The sequence below is a fragment of the Leopardus geoffroyi genome, chromosome A3 (genome assembly GCF_018350155.1).
Source record: "Leopardus geoffroyi isolate Oge1 chromosome A3, O.geoffroyi_Oge1_pat1.0, whole genome shotgun sequence".
Lineage (NCBI taxonomy): Eukaryota > Metazoa > Chordata > Mammalia > Carnivora > Felidae > Leopardus > Leopardus geoffroyi.
Genome location: NC_059336.1, coordinates 55,020,751 through 55,038,426, shown reverse-complemented (window position 1 = coordinate 55,038,426; position 17,676 = coordinate 55,020,751). Strand labels below are relative to the sequence as shown.

General features: G+C 48.6%; 1 protein-coding gene across 2 annotated transcripts in view; it reads right to left on the bottom strand.

Moving 5' to 3' along the window:
• Positions 1–17,676, bottom strand: part of FHL2 (four and a half LIM domains 2) — a 67,375-nt gene that overhangs the window by 31,289 nt on the left and 18,410 nt on the right. The window contains exon 1 of one of the 2 annotated variants that reach the window (XM_045445552.1): positions 4,210–4,345. The exons of the other annotated variant lie outside the window; for it this stretch is intronic. The gene's annotated coding sequence lies outside the window, so the exon portion shown is untranslated. Of the gene's footprint in view, positions 1–4,209; positions 4,346–17,676 lie in introns of those variants that run through there. 2 annotated transcript variants of the gene reach the window in all.

Below are 17,676 nucleotides of genomic sequence, written 5' to 3'. Positions count from 1 at the left end.
ATCCTTAAGCCACAGACTAACTCGAAGTAAACTTAGGGATTATGAAGGTCAAGGACGAGCGTGATGACACATGACGTCCAAGTTCAGACGAGGTGTGAGAATCACCCATGAGAACCATGACACGTCAGACGCTGCCCAGACGTGTCATTAGATCTCTAGGAGGGGATCACATTTTATAGCAGAAAGAAAATCAATACCACCGGTAGCAAAGTAGCCATGGAATCTTAAAAAAAACAAGACTGATTGCTGGTGGGAGAATTTTTAAGCAAAATTACTGGAGAACTGTATTCGATTCTCTAGAGAAACAGAACTCATAGGATACATATACATATACACATACATACGTATTTATATATATACAGAGATTTGTTACAAAGAATTGACTCACACTATTATGGAAGTCCCAAGATCTGTGGAAGGCCGGAGAACCAGAAGGGCCAATGATGTCAGTTACAATTCAAAAGTCAGCAGGCCCAAGACCCAGGAAGAGCTGAGTTTCAGTTCAAGCCCAACGGCTGGAAAGGACCAATATCCCAGGTCTGCAGTCAGGTAGGGAAAGTGCCCTCTTAGGTAGTCTCCTTTTCAGTCTGAGTCTGAAGGCTGTAAAAGATTGATATCCCAGTCCAACAGTCAGGCAAGAGGAATTCCCACTTGCTCAACCTTCATGGTCAGGTCTTCAACTGATTGGATGAGGCCCACCCATATTGGGAGGGGCAATCAGCTTCACTCAGTCTACAGACTCCAACGTGAATCTCATCCAGAAACACCCTCATAGATACACCCAGGAAGTGTCTGAACACTTGTCTGGACATCCTGTGACCGGCCCAGTCAAGTTGACATAAAATTAACCATCACAGGGGCCAAAGATGAAATCCACAATTCAGGATAACAGAGGTGCCTGGTAACTTGCCCCAAAGTCACAGTGCCAGCTTGATCTCCTGGAAGACCAGGCTCTCGGTCACTAGAAAAGAGCCCGGAAAATTTTGTGTCAAGGCGGTCATCTTCAGGCAGTGGGCTCTCCTATAATCCCACATGATAAATGGGCTCTGATAAAATTCTCATAATAAAACTACACAGGAAGTATCCCGTATCTGTTTTTGTTCACTCAAGTTCAAGGAACTTTGTATCTTAGGGCCTCTGAGCCAGAGAGCAGCTTATCTACTCCAGCCCCCTTGTTGACAAATGAAACAATCCCAGCCCCAGAGGCTGGGTAACCCACCCTTGATGCAGGACAGAAATAGAACCCAGGCCTCCTACTGCCCAGCCAAACTGCTTTTCAATATCTGACAGGGCTTTTTTTGTGTGCAAACCAGATTTCCTGCAGTACTGGAAGTAATTTACAAGCACTCATGGGTCAAAGTATGCTGCATAAGGCCTCACTGAAATATACAGGTATGCCCCCAATACTTTAGTGATTAGAACTCAGCCTCTCCAGTTAAGCTGCCTGGGGTCAGATCAAAGGACCACCATTTACTATCTGGGAAACCTTGAGCCAAAGTTATTCTGATCTCTCTGTGCTTTACTTTATCTGCAAAGACAAAGATGATGTCAATATATACACTGCTTATGACGTGCAGCCTTGGTAACAACCCTTCAAGCAAGCCGCTATCACCTCCCTGTTTCCCAGTTGAGGAAACTGAGGTACCAAGAGATAAGGTGATTTAGCTAAGGTTGTACAGCTAGACTCCGAGGAATGTGATGTCAGGGAGCCTTGTTCCAACCGCGCATGTCCACCAGCCTATCACACCTGCCTTACAGCATATTTGTGAGGACTGAATGAGACTGAATGTCAGTGCCTAGAACAGTGCCTGATCTATAATAAACCACTTTAGCCCCTCCCCCCTTTTTAAGTAGGCTTCACGCACAGCACAGAGCCCAACGCGGGGCTTGAACTCACGACCCCAAGATCAAGACCTGAGCTGAGATCAAGAGTCAATGCTTAACTGACTGAGCCACCCAGGCACCCTGATTTAGCCCTTGTCAATGTGCTGCTGTGCAGAAGCATGTTAAAACATGGCACCATAATAAACACTGTAGAAACCCAATTCTATATACAGTTGGCCCTTGAAAAACACAAGTTTGGGGGCGCCTGGGTGGCGCAGTCGGTTGAGCGTCCGACTTCAGCCAGGTCACGATCTCGCGGTCCGTGAGTTCGAGCCCCGCGTCGGGCTCTGGGCTGATGGCTCAGAGCCTGGAGCCTGTTTCTGATTCTGTGTCTCCCTCTCTCTCTGCCCCTCCCCCGTTCATGCTCTGTCTCTCTCTGTCCCAAAAAAAATAAATAAACGTTGAAAAAAAAAAATTTAAAAAAAAAAAAGAAAAACACAAGTTTGAACTGTGCGGGTCCACTTATATGCAGCTTTTTTTCCCCATAAATAAAGCACTGTGAATGTATTTTCTCATGATTTTCTGAATAACATTTTCTTTTCTCTAGCTTACCTTATTGTAACAATACGGCGGTCAATACATACAGTATATAAAATATGTTCACTCTTTACGTTATCAGTAAGGCTTCGAGGCAACAGTAGGCTATCCGTAATTACACTTCTGGGGAGTCAAAACTTATACGTGGATTTTCAACTGCATGGGGGGGTCAGCACCCCTAACCCCCACATTGTTTGGGGGTCAAATGAATTAACTGATAACCCTTAAAAATTCAGAGTGAGCGAATTCAGAGGAAAACACTGTGAAACAAGTTTACATAAATGTACCTTGGTTTTATGGAAGTTGAATTGTCAGACTAGAAACCCCTGTACTTCTAAGACTTGCTTCAGATGTTCTTTGGTGTAAATCACCTTCCGGATATCAGAACTTCCCCCCTCTAACATATTATTGCAAAACGCAGGTAAGCAAAGCTAGCGCAAGAAGTAGCTGTCCTCGTTTCGAACACAGTTCTCCTGATTCTAAGCCCAAACTGTGATTTATTACCTCCCAAAGTAAGTGCAAGGGAGCACACCCCCTAAGTGCACATCATGGAAGGCAGCTGAATACATTTCATTTAATCTGGGCTAGACCAGTTCCAATGGAAGCCCAAACTGGGGTCTGAAGATAAGATAGGATTCATTGTTGATTACCTAAGAGACAACATTTAACCCGAAATTTCAGGTGTGCTAAAATATCATACAAGTGGAACTTAAGATCAGAGTATTTCTCGTTTAAAATAGGCCCATATTTTAAAATCTGATAGTTCAGTCTTTTAAGTTCTGCCCAAGTCGGTGCCTGAGGTCCCATCGCAAGCTGCACATCTTTGGACCTAAGGGAAATGCCTCGGACACCCTCACTGGTGGATGGCAACCAGCTTGCTGGCCCCGACAACTCGCTCACACTCGCTCACACTCCAGAGTCCTGGCCTCCGGGAAGGGCGGGGATGGTCACCTCCCCGCGCTCGGATCCGCGGCCAGCCCTCACCCAGGGCCCGCCGGGAGTTGGCTGTACCCTTGCTCCCACCCGGCGACCCGCCTTGGCCAGGACTCGGACCAATGTTTTCCCTCCCAGGATCCGGCGACGGGTCTCCCCCCCACCCCTAGGATCCAGCGTTGCCCCCTCACCCCCACTACAGCGCCCCAGCCGTCCCTAACACAGTTCAGCTCCCCTCTCCCCTCTCCCAGGTGTCCCCACAGTTCTACTCCCCTCAGGCCGGCCTTTCTCGGGGTCTACCCCGCGGCTTCACTTCCCTCTCCCAGGGAGTCCCCACGGTTCAGCTTCCCTTTACTCGGGTCTCCCCCAAGCCTTGGCTCCCTTCTCCCTGAGCGTCCCCAAGGCTCAGCTCCCTTCTTCTGGGTCTCCCTCCAGGCTCGGTTCCCCTCTCCCAGGTGTCCGCACGCTTCTGCTCCGCTCAGCCTACGTCATCCCTCAGCTGTGCTCCCCTCTCCCAGGGGTCCTCACGGTTCCGCTCCCCCTCCCCCGCCTGGGTCGCCCCCGCCTGGGTCTCCCCCGCCTGGGTCTCCCCCCGCCTGGGTCGCCCCCGCAGACGCCCCCCTCTCCCCGGATCTCTCCAAGGTTCGGCTTCCCTCTCCAAGGGTCTCCCCCGCGTCCGGTCTCCAGGTCGCCCCCAGGGCTGGGGTCCCTTCCCCAGGTGTCCGCACGCTTCCGCTCCCCTCTCCCGGGTTTCCCCCGCGTCTCGGCTCCAGTCTCCCCGGCCCTCACGCGGCCTGGCCGCCTGGTCCCCAAGCTGTGGGCTCCCCGCGGAGGGCGCGGACGGAAGGCACTCACGGCGCGGCGCGGCGCGGGCGGGCGGGCTCCGGGGACCCGGCGGGCGTGCGTCCCGGGGCGGCGGTGGCGCGGCGTGCGGCGGGGCGGCCGGCCGGGTGGAGCGCGGCGGCTCCCGCCCGAGAGAACCCCCGCCGTGTCATTTGACCATATAAGGAGACGCACGCCTCCGAGGCGCCGGCGGCGCGGGCTCGGCGCTGGGGCAGCCGCGCGGGGGTGCGGCGGCCGGGGCGCGCCCGCGGACCCCGACTCTTTGTTTGCTTTGGGCTACGCTCCCCCCCCCCCCCCGGGTCTCTGGCACACGGGGGCTACGGGAGCTTCGGCCCCGGCGTCGGCTCACAGGGCCGAGTTTGGGGCCAGAGCCGCACGCGGGCCGCCGCCGCCGCCCCCGGGGGCCCGGCCGGGGCGCAGCGGCAGGGGTCTCCCCACGCCCTGGTCCCGGGAACGCCAGGCCCGCGGAAGCCTGAGGGGGGTGGGGGTGGGCCGGGCTGCTGAAGCGGGGGCCGCCGATCAGCTCGTGCGGCGGCAAGAGGACAGCGGCTGGGGTGTACTTGCGCCCTGGGCCTTTTCCGCCTGACCCCGCAGACCCCCTCGGTCACGACCTGCGCCTAGCAGATGGCCCTAAGGAATGGATAATGCCAGGTTCTTTGTTCCACGGGGCTGGGGCCCGGGGAAGGGCCAGCCACCCCCCCCTCCCCCCACTCCTGGGGCCCGAGGGCTGTTTGGACGTTCTGTCCTTCCCTTGAGGGCGAGAAAACAAAGGTGAGGGGGAGAAAGTGCCTCCCACACTGAAAGCCCAGCCCTTGTGCCTGAAGCCCACACTTAGTAGGGACAGATGGCACCGCTCAACCTGCAGGACAGAGGGCACAGGCTGCGTCCCACGCCTGGGGAAGGGGGGCATCGAGACAGAAATGTTGGCTCTTGAGTGGGTGGCCAGCCTCCGCCCGCAGACACGCGGGAAGATGAGCTGATGGGGCCGCCGCAAAGGCAGAGCAGAAAGACGGTGGGCAGGCATGCTATATTTAACAATCTGTGCTCCTCAAAGGAAGAAGAACGATTTGATTGTTCTCTCTTTGTGGATGCTCAGGGTCTGCTGGTATTTTAGACTCCCAGTGGGTCTCCATCATGGAATCACAGAACTTGAGAGTCCCAGCCGCTATCACTCTACCTGAGATCTCCTTTGATTCTCACCCCCTTAAGATAAGGATTAATATTCCAGTTTTATGGTGAGGAAATCTTAGCTCAGAGAGATTTGCTCAAGGCCTCCTGAGAATAATTACGCTGGCTGAGATTTGACCTGGAGTCTTTCCATAGGCAAAGCCACGCAGGTAGCTTGAGGGAAGAGAAAGTCACTCCAGTGCCCCCACCCCCCCAACCCAGAGGGCTGAGACTTGCCACAGCTATGAGCCCACCCAGCTTTCCTTCCCCCATTCCTCCCGGACTGTACAGGTTCTCAACAAGAACGGGAGCTTGGGCTCCAGACCTGCATTCCCACTGATGGAGCAGGACAGTATCTCCAGCAAACTGTGTATAGACAGTTATCTAGATTTGTTGTCTGTATAGTTGCAAATTACAAAATGATCTCGGGGGGGGGGGGGGGTGCGTGGGGGAGGGACCAAAAGATTTAACTAGCTGCAATGAACAGCGTGGACTTGAATGGATTCTGAAACACAGAAAAAACTATTTCGAAAATCAATTTTCATGAGACAGTTTGGGGTAGTGTGGCCCTAACAAGATAGTTGATGATGTTGATACATTAGTATTAATTTATTTTAGGTGTGATGATGAAGTAATACACATATTTTAAAAGCCCCTGGTTTTCAGAAATAGTGCCAAAATATCTACCAACGAAATAACATTATGTCTGAAATTGTTTCAAGATACATTGAGGTGGGGGGTGGGGCCAGTATATGAAATAGTATCAGCCATGGATTACTGGTAACTTGAAGCTGGGTGACGGGGTGTGGGGTTCATTATACTAGTCTCTTTCCTTTGGTAATACTTGAAAAATTATGTAATGGAACATTTTTTTTAAATTACAGATGCACATACCATTTGGTTTTGACCCAGGATTTTCCCTTACAGGAAATTATCTTACAGATAGACTTGCTCATGTGTAAACTGATACATATACAAGAGTAGTCCCTGTGAAATTCTTCGTATCAGCAAAATATTGGACCATGCTATATGTTCATCAACAGGGATATGGTAAATATTTTAGAGTTATTTCTATTCATAGCTCTTAAAAAGAACAAAGTAGCTATATTTATTGATTTGGCCTGATCTCGGAGTTATGTCCATGGAAACAACAGTAGGTAGTAACCAGCCATTTGTGTTGAGAAAGGAAGAGAGGAAGACCACGTATATTAGTAATAGCGGTCTCTGGGGAGATCTGGGGAGCTTGGGGTCAGGAGGGGAAGGGCGATTGAGTTTTACTCTATACCCTTTTGTTTCTTTTAAACTTTGAGCTGTGTAAATATTCAAAACATAACAATATTTTTCCAATTAAAGCAACATGTGCTCCTTTTTAAGACAAATAGGAAGCAAATTTGTTAAATAGAATTTATAGAAAATCAAGGTTTGCTGGAAATAGTGGCAAGAGAAATACAATTCTAAGCTGAATGATTTGTACTTTTCTGAACAATTTTAACCAAAGGACAACTATTTTAAAAACAGTTTGCTCACATGTAAAATGGGTGAATAACACACTTGGCAAAATTGTTGGAAAGATCCTTTGAGATGACTCATAAACCACTAACCAGTATTAGGACAGTCCTTGGCCATAGTACGCACTCAGTAAATACGAGCTTTTATTCCATGGTAATTTTTTTTTAAGCTTATTTACTTTGAGAGAAAGAGAGTGAGAGCGAGAGAGAAAGAGCGCACGCACACAGGCGTGCACAAGTGGGGGAGGGGCAGAGAACAAGAAGGAGAGAGAATCCCAAGCAGCCTCTGTACTATCAGCACTGAGCCCCACTTGGGGATCAAACTCTGGAGAGATCATGGGATCCTGCCTTGAGCTGAAATCAAGAGTCAGCTACTCAACTGAATGAGCCACCCAGGCAGCCCATATTCCATGGTATTTTATTTGATGGTAAAGTGGAGATGAATTCGGAATAAGAGGGAAATGTGAAGGTGGTGAGAAGGTACAATCTTCTAGTTGTAAAGTAAGTCCTGAGGATGTGATGTACAGCATGGTGACTATCGCTAATAATACTGTATTGTATATTTGAAAGTTGGTAAGAGAGTAGATCATAAAAGCTCTCATCACAAGAATAAAATGTAACTGTGATGGATGTTAACTCGACTTACTGTGATCACTTAGCAGTATCTTTGAATATCACATCAGCATGCTGTCCACCTGAAACTAACATAATATTATACATTCCATATATCTCAATAAAAAAAAAGGGAAGGAAACAGACTTAGTTCTCATTCAGAAGGAAGGAATAAAGTTGAGGTTGTATTCTAAAGATGAAAGATTTGTCTTTTTGAGAGAAAAGTGCTCTGGTGCGGATACAAGTCTAATTCATGGAGGAAAGAAATTAAGAAATGATATTCTCTGGGAAAGGCACAGTGGCAACTGTGATAGGTAGTTCACGCTTCTCATGTTAATTTCAACTCTCCTGTAATTCCCTCGGCCACCACGCCTTAACTTCTTCCTTTGCAGCGGGGTGGTTTCAGGGATGGGGTAGCTAGGAAGCAGGGAAAGAGAGGGAAGGCTGTAGGGAGTGGGCCAGCGGTTCTCAGAGTATGGCCAGGGACCAGCAGCATCAGGGTCAACCAGAAAATGGTTAGAAGTAAACATTCTCTGTGTTTTAACAAGGCCTCCAGGTAATTCTGATGACTAATAGTGCCTTGAGGTAAAATACTCTGTAAGGGTTCCAACTCTGGACACAAGTAATTTACCAGAAACCCACATGTTAGTTTCTAGGGGTGGGGGAAGTGGAAATAGATTCACTAAACACAGACTGGGCTTTGGAACTCTAAAATCCAATTAAGTGCAAGTATTACTCTGCCAGGTACTTACAGGAGGGAAGTACAGGCAGAAAATTCACAAGGCAAACCCTTGCAGCCTGTATGTCAGTGATACAGATCTGAAGCCTAATTCCTCTCCTCTGAAAGGCCCTGAGAGGAAGGCACTGCTTCTGGGAGGGTAGTCAGACCTGATGGTGGGGGGAGCAGGTGGGCGAGGGGCACACAGGCAGGGGCCTCCTCCTGACCTTGGCCACCTCCAGGGTACTAGGAGACCTGACCATCACCGGGAAGAAAGGGACAACACAAAAACATGGGTGGAAGGTCAGACCTCCCTATGTCCTTACCCTAACTGGCCATTTCAATGAGGATTTTTATAGCACTTCTCACAGGCAGAACTCTGCCCACTCAAAGCCCGGGCAGGAAGCTGTTGGATGATTTGCCCTTGATTCAGAGGTAATCATTCTTAATTGCCTCAGATAGTTGGAGGGTGAGTGTCTAACATCATAAAAGCTGGCGGTCAGCCCTGAGTTCTTGCTATGCTCCCAGGAGGGAAAAGGGGTCGGGGGCAGGTCTGTGCGCGTCTGCCTACCCATGACACAGCGCCACCCCAGGATGCTGGCTAAGACACATGGGCTCACTTTTTCTAAAAGTATCATTTGCCTGGATAGAATAGGAACACCTCTGTCAAAGTTGACCGTGCAGGCAGGACGCTCACCTGTCTGTGCCCATGAGCTTGGTCCCAATGTCCCCTCCAGCAAACTGAGGAATTTGGTCTGGTTACACTACAGCTCTGTTCTTGTAGCTTGTTCTAAACGTTGCCCCTTTGCCTGTTAATACTTTCAGGAAAAGCCCAGCCCTTCATAAAAAAGCCAACTCTTTCGCTTCCCCTCCCCGCTCTGGCTGTACTCTGGTTAGGAGGGAAAGGCTTGGCTCATTCTTAAGATGCAGAGTTTCCATATCCCGTTGCTTTGTTCTCTCTTTTGCACAAACTGATTTACTGGATGCAAATAGTCACAAGTGTTCAAAACCTCAAAACATGTCTGGCTTCGAGCCAAATCCACAAACTACTCCATGCTTTTCTGAGCTTGCCATTATTGGTTAAAGCTTATTTGGAGCATTTCATACAAGTTTCCACTGTGGCTTTGATAACTCATTTAAGAAAGGTTCTGTTTGGCAGCCTAATGGCCAATAAAATGAAACCGTCCACACCACAGTTCGTTTCTGTCAAGCTCAAAGGGCAGTTGTGGATCAGGAAATGTTACTGAACTGTTTCAGATGAAAACTTTCTAATGTGGGCCCAGAAAACATTTGCTTCTTGTCTGAGATCTTCCTGTCTCTGAGTTCAGCTTTTTCTTCAATAACCCAGTCACTTCTCTGGCTGCCAACAGTTTTACTCTTTTTTCCTCTGTCTGCTCTTCCAAAACCCATTTAAAAGAACAGTGCACAAACCTGGCAAAATCCTATTTTGAACGCACCATGTTTTCTTCCCTAAAATACCGGAAGCACTTGTCTGTGTGGCCTCTGACAGTTCTTCCTGGGGTCCCTGAAATGGGAGGGTGCTCCCTTCTTTTTCAGAATGTTGACTTTGACCCACACTGAAGTCACAGTTCTTCTTTGTGAATTAACCTTGACCCAGCACCGTAATTTTTAATCCCCGGCACTCTCTCTCCCTGCCACCAAAGTCCTCTCTGTATTATTTCCACTTTGATCAGGGTCATTAACAGAAAATCCAGGGTTCTAGCGAAGACGAACCTGGGCTGCCCGGAGGGGAGGGTGGGGCAGGGCTCTAGCCCAGGGGGAAGCTGGGTACGTGTGCCACACGTGACCTTTGTGAGTCCTCTTTACTTAACCTCTAAAACAAACGATGACATCTCTTCTCTCCTCCAAGAGTTATTTGAAATTATCTAGTCCTTCTAGAAGTTAGTTTTATGGCTAATCAACCACTGACAATTTTCTAAAAGGTCTCCTGTCATAGAAATGACTCCACAGCGTGTTGTGTGACGTTTGTGTGTGATGAAGAACTTTATTTTATGTTGCCTTATGTTCTTCTGAAAAAACAAGGGGAGGGCTATCTTCCGCCTGGTTCAGAAAGTGCTTTAACATCGGTCCTGAGAGGCTCAACAGAGCTTTCTGGAAGGGCCGGGCTTCGTGCTCATCCTTGTAATGGTACTTCACCTCTGAAATACCAGAAACAGATTTCCTAAAATGTCTGACCTTCGGAGTATCCTGGCAGTACTATTTGTCCCCCTCCCCCCAAAGAATCTTTTAAAATTCTGGGCCATCCTAACCGCACAAATATTTTTGGAAACTTCTGCACAGTTAGAGATGCTGAGGAATTATTCTGTAACAGTTCCAGATTAGTCATTGCCTCCTGCAGGGATCAGGGGCTCCAGTGGCAAATCACTGTCAGATACCCGAATCCTTCATTAGCTTTCCTTAAACTCTTAGTAAGTGCCTCTTCGTTTCCCTGCCTTCCTGCCTTCCTCTCTCTCCCTCTCGCCTTCCTTCCCTCCCATTATTTCTCTCTCCCTTCCTTCCTCCCTTCTTCTCTCCCTCCCTCCCTCTCTGTATCCTTCTCCCTTTCTTTCTTTCTTTTCCTCCCTCCCTCTCTTTCTCCCTTCCTTCCTGCCTTCCTCTCTCTCCCTCTCTCCTTCCCTCCCTCTCATTCTTTTTTCTCCTTTCCTTCCCCCTCCCTCCTTCCCCCCTCCCTCCTTCCCTCTCTTTCTTTCTTTCTTTCTTTCTTTCTTTCTTTCTTTCTTTCTTTCCTTCTTTTTCTCTTCTCTTCTCTTCTCTTCTCTTCTCTTCTCTTCTCTTCTCTTCTCTTCTCTTTTCTTCTCCTCTCCTCTCTTTTCTTTTCTTTTCCTGCCCTCCCCACTGTCTTTCTTTTGCTTTCCTTTCAACAATTTGAAATTACACTTTCCTCTTGCGGATGACCTTATCATAACCACCTGGCTCCCTGACCTTGTTACCATGTTATGGACCCAGTTCTGTCTCCCACCCTGTTTGTGTGACATGTCTGTTTCCCTGGATCAACACAGGTCCCTTGAGTTTCCAGGTCATGCTGAAAGCAGATGAAGGTATTGCTTGAGAGGTTTTCTATTTCGAAGAGTATGTTTGGAAAGTCAGGTCGGGAGGACAGGGAGTTCCCTCCTAAGTCAAGAGGTCCTTGAGACCCCTTCCTACCCAGACTCTTGGCTGCCACATGCTCCACCTGCCATCAGTGAGAAAAGATGGCTTTCCTCCCTCTGTTCTGCCTGGCAAACTCTTGTGCCTCCTTTGAAACACAGATAAAGTATCTCCTCTGGGAAAGCTGCCTGGAGTATCCATCAATAGCCTTGCTTTTGACCATTCCATACTGTCTCGTCCTTCCCTTGTTTATAACAACAGAGGTAAGACTGTGAGCCCCTTATGGCCAAGGTTGGAGACATTCATTTCTGCGTTCTCTGCAACTTGGTCATTATCCACTGAATTCAATTCAGGTTTCCTGAAAATGCCTAAACCAATGTGGGGCTGCCATACAAGGGCTCATATGGGCCTCCTGGAACCAGCCAAATTCATCCCATGGCCCATTTGGGCAGACCAGTTATCTGGGTTTGCACTGTGATCAGACTTGCAAACCCTTGCGTTCAAGCGAAATGCAGGGCCTGTACTCCCCGGCAGTGACAGATGTGATCCCGGAGCTGCTCTTCCAGCATTAGCTGGAGTGCTCCCAGGGCTGTCTTCCAAAGGGACCTTAAGCAGCTGAAATGAGGCTGCAAGAGGGTCCACAAGTGGCTGTTGAAGGATAGCACTTCTGCCTCTGAGTGTCTAGATCTTCCTGCTGAGGGAGCTGCGTCTCCTGGTCTGCCCCTGTCACCCCCTGCCTGGGCCTGCCTCAACCTCGGAGAGAGCAGCTCATCCGTGGACAATGAACGACCTCGAAGTTGCCATGCAAAACGGAAGCCACAGTTTCGGTTGCTAATTTACAACTGCAGTTGCTAATTCACATTCACAACCGAATTAATGAATTCATTGGCTTAAAATGATGCTTGGGACATGCTTGATTTGCTGTTAAATGCGTTAAGGAAATATGTCTATACAAATGGGAACATACAAAACAAAGGTTCTGTCTCCCACAGAAATTGATAAAGGTTCTGTCCTCTGCAGCTGCCTGGGCATGTCTGGCAGGCCATTTGTCAGAGGATTTAATTGCGGTAGTCTATTTAGCGATATCCAGCTCTGCTGGAGAGGGGTGTCCCCACCCCAGAAATGTGCTTTAGATGAGCAGGCTGCAGAGATGAGCCCACATAGGATCACCCTTTCCCACCAAATGTGCTTTACGGCAGAATCACGCATTCAGAAAAACTGGTGTATTTCCCTCATTCACTCGTATTGCCGATGTATAAACATTACCAAAGGTAGACCAAATTAATAAGCTTGTACTCTCCTTCACTGTGGCCATCCACACTCCCAAGTCATGGGATCCACATGTTGACTTCCACATCGCCAGACAATAAGATTGGACATCTCCCAGCCGAGATTAGAAGCAACACCCTGCACTTGCAGAACCTTCTGGGAAGCGCCCTTTCCCACAGCTGGTTGGGCTTGCCGTGAGAGCTCATTTATTTTGGATGGGTCTCTCTTGCTCACTTGCAAAGGGCATGCACGAGCAGAGGGAGGACAGCGGCTCCTTGCTCGAGCAGAACTAATCAGGGCTAGTAGACAATGAATGTAAACTTGACATCCCTGATTCTGGAATGCAGAGTTTAGAGGAGCCATCATTCATCATCACTGTTGCAACACATGTTTTCTTTTCTTTCTTTTTTCTTTTTTTTTTTTTTTTGGTTGCTGATATGGTGGCATTTTTGTGTGTGTGTAGGAAAGTGAGGTGGGTGTAGATCAGAGGCAGAGTCTTGGAAGATTCGTTTCTTCTCTTTTCTGTCTCGGACTCTAGGAGGAGGGGTGGTTTTAGGGGGCTCTGTATCCCACAAGGTACGGCGGGGGCGGGGGGGGCAGGTAGCAGAGCACTGGTTCAGGGGAGGCCAGGAGAGCCGGCAGCAGTCACCAGGAGTGTGGGGAGCCTCCCTGCGGGCCAAGGACGCAGCCGGAGGTGGTGGCCAGAGGTGGTGGCCAGGAGGGCTGAGAGGGGGCTGTGACTCAAAGGCCAAGAATGTCTCTGCAACCGAGCTTTGGGACACGGAGAAGGGGCCGCGGAGGCCTGCTGGGTAGACTGGTCCCAATGAGAACAAAAAGACACTGTGGGTGAGACAACAGAGAAGTGAGGGAAGGAGAGAGGAAGAGAGGGTAAAAGCAAGTGAAAGCAGGCTTCCACCTGGGAAATACACAAGAAGCCCGCACGTGGCTAGTTAATTCATGTGGGCAGACAAGGTGCAGGCTACTGTTCACCTGCCGATCCCTGGAATTTGGGAATGGTTTCCGAGGAAGAGGCAGCAGTTACCCCCAAACTCTCTCCACGACACAGCTTCACACTTAGTTTCGGCCATTCCAAGGGAGGCCATGACGTTATAAGCCCCGCAAGGGAGCAAATCAGGGAGGGGCAGAGGGCATTTACCAGCTCCTTAGGTCAACCCCCAAGGTCACGGTACATGGTACATTTTGTTCGGGAGTTGTTAAAGTAGCTGTGTAGGACTAACAGAAGTTATCCTTTGGTCTTGCTACTCTAGCAAGTCCTATTTACGATGCAGTAGTAAATGATGATGTTCTTGTTTCAATGCCTATCGAGGTTCTTGGTCCCAGAGAGAAGAGGCAGAGGGGTAATATCAGATTCAGCCTGGAGCTGCCTCTCGTCCAGTGTGGACTCCCCGGGGCAGGGGGGATGGGGCTGGAGCTGCCTGGGGAGTCAGGCTGGAAAAGCATGTGACTGCACTTTTCCACGGGAGCAGGTAACAAAGCTGTAGCTCCGTAGGAGTGTCTCTGCCAGGAGGACAAGCCGACTCCTGCCTTGTTCCTACCACAAGGGCTTGAGGCCAAGTTAACTGGAATGAAGGGACATTCCAGAGGATGAGGAATACCAGGATCGCTGGCCTGGTCACCAGGCTGGGGTGGGGACACTGCAATTACCATGCGCCCCCCGGCAGAGCTGGGAGCAGGATGCGTGTTTTGGGAAGCAGAGCACCAAAGATGAGTGTTCGCACCAAGGTCAGGACACCGGGAAGCAGGAGGGCAGTGTAAGAGGTTCGTCTCCCAAATAGAAGCAGCTTGCCAGCTACACAGAGACCTGAGTTTTAAACCCAGGCAACTCCTCCACTTTCTAGAAGCCTGGAGTCATTCTCCTTTCATCATCCTGACAATAATGGAGCCTGTGCCCCGATGAGGGAAATAACCCCAAACAGACCTGGGGCCACACAGCTGAAGTGGGCATCACTGTAGGGCTAGTCCTTCAATAGCTAGTGCTCCGAATGTTGGTAAGCTGCCCACCAGCAGATTTATTAGGGCAATGCCTTTTCAAGTCTCTTCTAACTGCTCATCTCTGGGAAACATGTCATATATCACACTGCTAGATGATGTTGGTGTCGAAAACCACACGTGGGATTGCCTTACTCAGACCAGAAGGATTTCTTGGCACAGGTAAGCAGAGGGTAGTTTATGATATGTACATTTTCTTGTATCAGCTTGTGTTTCTGTTATGCTGGCAGCCAAGGGATCCACTCAGGGAGAAGGAAATGCTGAAGTGCTCAGGAGAGGAGCAGTGAGGTGAGTAATTCTTTGGGATAGAAGCTTACAGCGCTGTGAAGCTGAATGCAGAAGGCAGTGGTCACAGCTTCGAGCATTCGAAAACGTTACGTGATAGAAGCATGCTGAGTTCTTTTGGGAATGGGCACATTGCATATTAAGCCAACCTCAGGTGAGGTGTCGTGGGATCCATACAAAGAGGATTTTTATTCTAAGGTTTCCAAGTTCTGTCTCATTGTTCACAAAATGTCTGCCATTTTGGCCCTGAACCCATGGCTCATTTATGAAATCCTCATGGAATTTAAAAGCAGGAGATGAGGAATATGAACGTCCATGAAGAACTACACAATGGGCCCCGTGAGCAGCACATGTGTGCACACTGCCATCATCACTTTATTTGTTTATTTTTTTTTTTTTTCAGTGAGCTCTGTGCCTTATGTGGGGCTCAAACTCGACCCTGAGATCAAGAGTCCCATGCTCTACCAACAGAACCAGCCAGGCACCCCCGCCTTCATCACTTTAGATGTTCAGATTCATTCATTCTCATTTCAGTCATAAAACTGATCCAAAAACTAAGGCAGACTGACATCCTTTGTATCCTAAACCGTAGAACAAAATTAAAGGTCATCGGCGTAACTCCCTAGTATTACCTTTGAGTTAGTCTTAAGATGTAACTTTCAGAAATAAAAACAAATTATAACTATAGAAAGAGTATTACCAAAGATCAATGATGTCTCATTCAGAGCAACTTTTAAAGAAAACAAAATGTAACACGCAACATTTTTTTCCTCAATTCTTTTCAAGCACATCATGATAGCCCTTGTCTCTTACTCTTGGTTTTAGTGAGAATCCTTTTCCCCTGCTCACCCAGATTCCTAATCTTTGAAATGGAGAATTTGTGAATGATCCTGGAATGTGGGACTGTTCTGACATTGAAAGCTCACAATACCCTCCTCGTGGCAATCGCATTGAAGACGGTGGGCACAAGGAAACTACTGGACAGGAAATTGCTATTTGCTAAGTAATTCACCCTCACCATGCTGCCAGCATGAATCAAACTCAGCCCCTCCCTTCCAAAGCTTAAAGTCCAGTGTGACCGGAAGGGAGGGAGCCAGCTGGGTAAAGACGAAATTCCGATAAGATCTGGTCTGATTTAAGATATGAAAACTGTTCTGGGTATGTATCCCAAAGAATTGAAAGCAGAGTCACGAAGAAATGTTTGCACGCGCATGTCCACCGCAGCATTGCTCACAACAGTCACAACGTGGAAGCCACCCATGTGTCCACCAACAGATGAAGAGATAAGCAAAATGCACACACTGGGATATTACTCAGCCTTAAAAGGAAAGGAAATTGGGTCACATGCTACAACGTGGATGAACCTTGAGGGCATTAAGCTATATGAAAGAAGCGAGTCACAAAAGACAAATAAGTGAATAATTTCACTTACATGAGGTTCCTAGAGTCTTTGAATCCATACAGAAAAAAAAAATAGAATGGTTGGTGCCAGGGCTGGGAGCAGGTGGAAGAAGGAATGGGCAGTTATCGTTTAATGGGTACAGGGTTTCAGTTTTACAAGATGAACATGTTCTGGAGGTCTGTGGCACAACAGTGTGAATACACTTAACATTACTGAATTGGACACTTAAAAATGGTTAAGATGAGGGGCACTTGGGTGGCTCAGTCGGTTAAGCATCTGCCTCTTGATTTTGGCTTAGGTCATGATTTCCTGGTTTGGGAGATTGAGCACAGATCGGGCTCTGTGCTGATGGCGTGGAGCTTGCTTGGCATTCTCTCTCTCTCCCTCTCTCTCTCTCTCTCTCTCTTTGCCACTCCCCTCCCCCGCTCTGTTTCTCTCTCAAAATAAATAAACGTTTAAAAAATGGTTGAGATGGTAAAAAAATGATGTGAAAAAAGTGACGGGAACGCAAGAAATACACTTACATCTGTGATGGTTAATTTTATGTGTCAGGTTGACTGGGTCACAGGGGTTACCCAGAGAGTTAGGTGATCAAACATCATTTTGGGTAGTTTTACGCGGGTGTTTTTGGATGAGATTGACACGTGAATCAGTAGACCGACTGAGTAAGGCAGATTGCCATCCCTAATGGTCCACAGAACAGAGAGACTGACTTTTGCAGAGTAAGAGAGAATATTTTCTGCCCTATTACCTTCAAGCTGGGACATCAGGGTTTTGTTTTTGTTTTTGTGTTTTGTTGTTGTTGTTGTTGTTTTCTGCTTTGGGACTCAAACTGAAACATTGGCTCCCCTAAGTGTTTAGCTTGCCTACTCACCCTGCAGATCTTGGGACTTCTCAGTCTCCATAATGGGGTTCTGTTTCTCTGGAGGACCCCGCCTGGTGCAGGGTCTCAGGAAGGCTTCCTAGAAAGGATGTCAACAGACCTGAGCTGTGACGGCAACTCAGCTGCACGGCACGAATGGGACACAGAGGCCCCTGTGACGTGACAAGGTCTGTGTCAAGGCTTGGTGCACAGTTCAGCATTACTAGAGCCAGGGATGAGGCTGAGAGGAGGTGAGGCCAGCCCACGGAGAGCCTCATGTGCTATGCTGAGGAACTTTGTCCTACAGGTCAGCACTTCCCACCCAGGTCTGCAGACAGTGGTGTGTAGGAAGTGCCTCCCACAAGACACACACAAGCAAGCACTCAGGTTAAGGTCAGATTGGGCTAATAATTCCTTGGCTGAACTAGTGAACAGGTTTCTTTACTGCAGGACTTTTCAGAGCCTTTCATGACTTGGTGTGCAGCATGAATCTTCAGGAGACCATGCTGTATTTTAACACAGACTCCCTCCCCCTGTC